We start from the raw sequence: 4404 nt of genomic DNA, 5'->3' as shown, positions 1-4404 counted from the left end.
GGGTCTTTTTTTTTCTAAGCAAAGTTGAGGTAATAGACCTCACATGTATTAAGACATTTAAAACAGTGCTGCTGTGCAAATTCAGCAAGCAGACCCTGAGACAATGTGGTGAACTTATTACACGCTGGAGAAACCACGATCCTCTGTGGTTTACCACAAGACCTGTGGCTTGCTGTGATTGCCACCCAAGTAGGAATAAAATCAGCTTGGCTGAACACTGGAGAGATTATGGTCATGTGAAGAGTGGACATTTGAGTCTATGGCTTCTCTTCTTTCTGGAAGAAGCCATGACTGACTCTGAAGGTGCAGGGGAGAGGCAGCTTTACACCAGCTTTTGGGAGCCTGCAAAGCAGCAACTGTTACCCTGCACATGCCTGATCTCGTCTGATCTCGGAAGCTAAGCAGGGTCAGGCCTGGTTAGTACTTGGATGGGAGACCGCCTGGGAATACTGGGTGCTGTAGGCTTATACCATAGTCTTTCCAGACTGAAGGTTGCCAACCAACCAAAACTAATGTGTTGTCCATGCTTAGGTGTGCAGTTCTTTTGTTTGTCCTTTGGTGCTGCTGAAAGCCAGGATGAGTTTGCCTGGAGTTCCTGTTTGTACAAAGACATCGTGAGGCCATGGAAGCTCTGATTGCCAACCAAAGACATTGGAGGTCAGTGAGATGCTGAGCATCAAGCCATTCATGGAGTTGATTTGAAAGAACACAACCAGCTCGTAATGCCTTCAACATGTTAAGAGTTGCTCTTTCAAAGAGATGATGGCGAAACGGCCAAGAATGCTCCTGGTTGGAGACCAGGACTGATGGCGACGGCCTGGGAATAAAATGAAGCTGCTGTAGGGTATTTATATACCACATCGCCAGCATGGGTTTGTCAAGAACAAGCCATGCCAGAGGAATTTCATCTCCTGCTTTGATAGGTTGACTAGTCTGGTAGAATATAGAAACACTGTGGACATCAGTTCACCTGTAACTATACAAGAAAATGGGAGCTGCAACAGAGACACGTATGATCTTTCACCGGACCATATTGCGCAGGCTGTGTGCTTCCTTTCAATATAAATCAATACATATCGATGAGAAAACCTGACCCCTATCACTTCTCCTGAAGAATAAGGAATGGTTATGACAGTTGCCTCCGCCCTCCGTGCACTGAAAATGCTTTTTAAAAAGCGCACCAGAAGTAAACAACTACAGACACCCCATGCTGTTGTAGCATGTTCTGCTTCCAATGACTAGTTAACCGTGACCTGGTGTTATGGCTTCTGGGATAAAATTGGGTTTCCACACGCACTTGCTGTGCATAATGCCGTGTTCTGGCATTTTGCAATCAGTCCTTTCTAGGGAAGTATGAGACAGCCCGGGGACCTTCAGTTGTGTCCACTCCCTCCTTTCAAGATCATTATGCTAAAGATTGTTTTCCCTGATGGCATAAGAACATAAGAACAGCCCCACTGGATCAGGCCATAGGCCCATCTAGTCCAGCTTCCTGTATCTCACAGCGGCCCACCAAATGCCCCAGGGAGCACACCAGATAACAAGAGACCTCATCCTGGTGCCCTCCCTTGCATCTGGCATTCTGACATAACCCATTTCTAAAATCAGGAGGTTGCGCATACGCATCATGGCTTGTACCCCATAATGGATTTTTCCTCCAGAAACTCGTCCAATCCCCTTTTAAAGGCGTCTAGGCTAGACGCCATCACCACATCCTGTGGCAAGTAGTTCCACAGACCGACCACACGCTGAGTAAAGAAATATTTTCTTTTGTCTGTCCTAACTCTCCCAACACTTAATTTTAGTGGATGTCCCCTGGTTCTGGTATTATGTATGGCATCTAACACCAGGCTCTTAAAAATAATTAAGTAGTGCACTTACTGTACATGACTCATGATCTCATTCTGAAGACTTTTAACTCTGCCTGGGTCCCCTTTGGGCAACTCAGTCCACCGGATAGTGAAGTGGAACTGCTTTGACCACCGGCACGATCGCCTGCGGGCAGAAGAAGCAGCTGGGCCGATCTCTCCTCGGTGATGTTGCCATGTAGCCAAAGCTGCTTTGCCTAGACATCAAGTTCACCTCCCAGGATCCCTGTTTGACTGGAACGTGCCTCCCGGTGAAGAAGCACTCGAGCAAAAAGAAGAGAAGATGGCACAAACAGCAACAGATGGGGGGGGGGGTGATGGATGTGCAGAGGCAGGAACAAAATTATGCAAAAGTGTGGAAGGTAAGAGTTGTAGAAAACCCCTGGCCATATCAGGGGGGTGATAGCCTTTCCTAGAGGGTGTGTGAATTTCTCCCTGCTAGGAGGTTGCTCCCTGTTGCACTCCCGAGGTCAGCCATTGGGGTGCTCCAGACCACAACAAGGTCTCAGTCACTGGTTGGGAAAGGGTTAAGGTCTGTCCATCCCCCGTCCCCCGGTCTTCTCCTGCTGCCACTTCTGCTGGCAAGGGTTGGACTACTCATGCAGGGGGCCTCTCACTGACTCTTTCCCCATTCTCCCACTGGTTCCTCATCCCAGGCCGTCTTGGATGTTTTATGGTCTTAGAGTCCACGGGGACTCCTGCTCTTCACTCACCCCCTTGCACTGGGATAGGCGATTGGTGGGTTAGTGGGCCATCTCTCCTCCCTTTGGTGGGGCTCACTGGGCCCCTTCCACCTGGAGCTGACACCTCCCTGCCCTGCCTCCTGTCAGGGTGGGATCATGGTGCTCTTGCTGCTGCCCTTGGCATCATCATCCAGGGTCAAACCACAAAAGACTCTGTGGCCCCAATCTTTTTGTGCTAGCATTCTGGCAGTGCAAGGTCCATTTCGGTGGTGCAAAAAAGCTAGGCTGCTGATGCAAGCTGCCTGGTGCCGCTGCAAAAGACGAGGGGCACAGCGAATGTGGCAACCGCTCCCGGAGGCTTCCCAGCTCACAACACATTCGTATGTATGTCTACTCAGAAGCAAATACCATTGAGCCCAATGTGGCTTACTCTCAGGAAAGTGCTTAGGATTGTAGCCTCACAGCACAATCCCAAACATGCCTCTGCAAAAAGTAGGTCCCATTGAGTTGAAGCCATTCCTGCCCAACTTCAAGAGCCAGGGTGGTGTAGTGGTTTGGGAGGTGGACTTAGACCTGGAAGATCCAAGTTCAAATCCCCCCTCTGCCATGAAGCACTTTGGGCTTTCTCTCAGCCTCGCTTACCTCACAGGGTTGTTGTGAGGACAAAAGGAGGGGAGCAACTGTGTACACGATCCAGTATATAAGTAAATATATGCAACCAGGGACCAAATGTGTACACTTGGGGGCCGGGCAAAAATATTAGTGTGGTTTACTCTCAGGAGAGTGTATAGGACACTCTGCTATGCAGGCAATGTCTGATTTTTTGCTCATGTTGGAAGGAATGCATTAATTTTTAAGGTGACATAGGATTCTTCACTGTTTTTGGTGCAGGAAACAAAATCCACCTACCCTTCTGGAATTAGCTACAAACATGATGCCCCATGGGCACATTTTGTTCCTGGGAGTACTCGAGGCTTCTGATATATTTAAAAAAGACCCAGAAGAAACATCCATATGGTATTTCTCTCTAAGTTGTTGCCTCAAGCAATTCCAGCGATTATTGCAGAGGGGTGAGAATTTGTGTTTCAGTACATAGATGAGAGCCAAGACTGCATTTAAGGAAACCCGTAAGCGCACTTCTTAGGGAGAAGGTTTCAAAGCATTATCTCGGCACGAGTGGAACTCACCTTTGCTCATTCCAAAAAAAAAGTGTTTTATGGAGATTGCCAACACTGTAAACGTTGAGACCAAAGGTTTAACAGGAGACAGAACAGACATGAAACGTCATCTTCTGTTGGCATATCTAAAGCGGCGCACACGTTTCTGTGCGCCACGGATAGCGGAGGTGGATCGAAAGGCATTTGTTGGGGAAGGAGGAAATTCAACAGTACAAAACATAGCCAAATTTATACTAGATCCAAGTGAGTGACAACAGTGGCGTAGCTAGAGGGGGGTGTCATGGTAAGTACTGCGGGTGCCACAATGCGCCGGGTAAGCAGCCCCTCTCACTCGCCATCAGAGCCATTCTGGGCAGTAAGGGTACCCCTAATAAATAATAAATGAAAACCAAATAAAAGGGTTTCATGTTTTCCCCCCCCCCACAGATTTCAGAGGTTTTTTGTTTGTTTTTTGTTTACAAAAATGAGAAATGCAGAAAGTGGCGTTATATGTTCTTATTTCATTATCACCGTTTTCTCCCACCTCTAGTTATAGTTGGCCTAGTTGGTCCCTACTTCCTAGAGCATCAGGAGAGCTCTGATCTAGAGCATGTACAGGTTGGCCCTTGTTATCCATAGGGGTTCCATTCCTGGAATCTGCACGGATACCAGAATCTATGGACGTTGGACTCTGCG

At 47.9% G+C, this 4404-nt stretch overlaps 1 pseudogene; it reads left to right on the top strand.

The window, feature by feature from the left end:
• Nucleotides 1-348: 348 nt before the first annotated feature.
• On the top strand, nt 349-465 carry LOC136656658 (5S ribosomal RNA; annotated as a pseudogene).
• The last annotated feature ends 3939 nt before the right edge of the window (nt 466-4404 follow it).

The sequence above is a fragment of the Tiliqua scincoides genome, chromosome 6, assembly GCF_035046505.1.
Source record: "Tiliqua scincoides isolate rTilSci1 chromosome 6, rTilSci1.hap2, whole genome shotgun sequence".
NCBI lineage: Eukaryota > Metazoa > Chordata > Lepidosauria > Squamata > Scincidae > Tiliqua > Tiliqua scincoides.
This window is presented reverse-complemented; position numbering and strand designations above follow the sequence as displayed.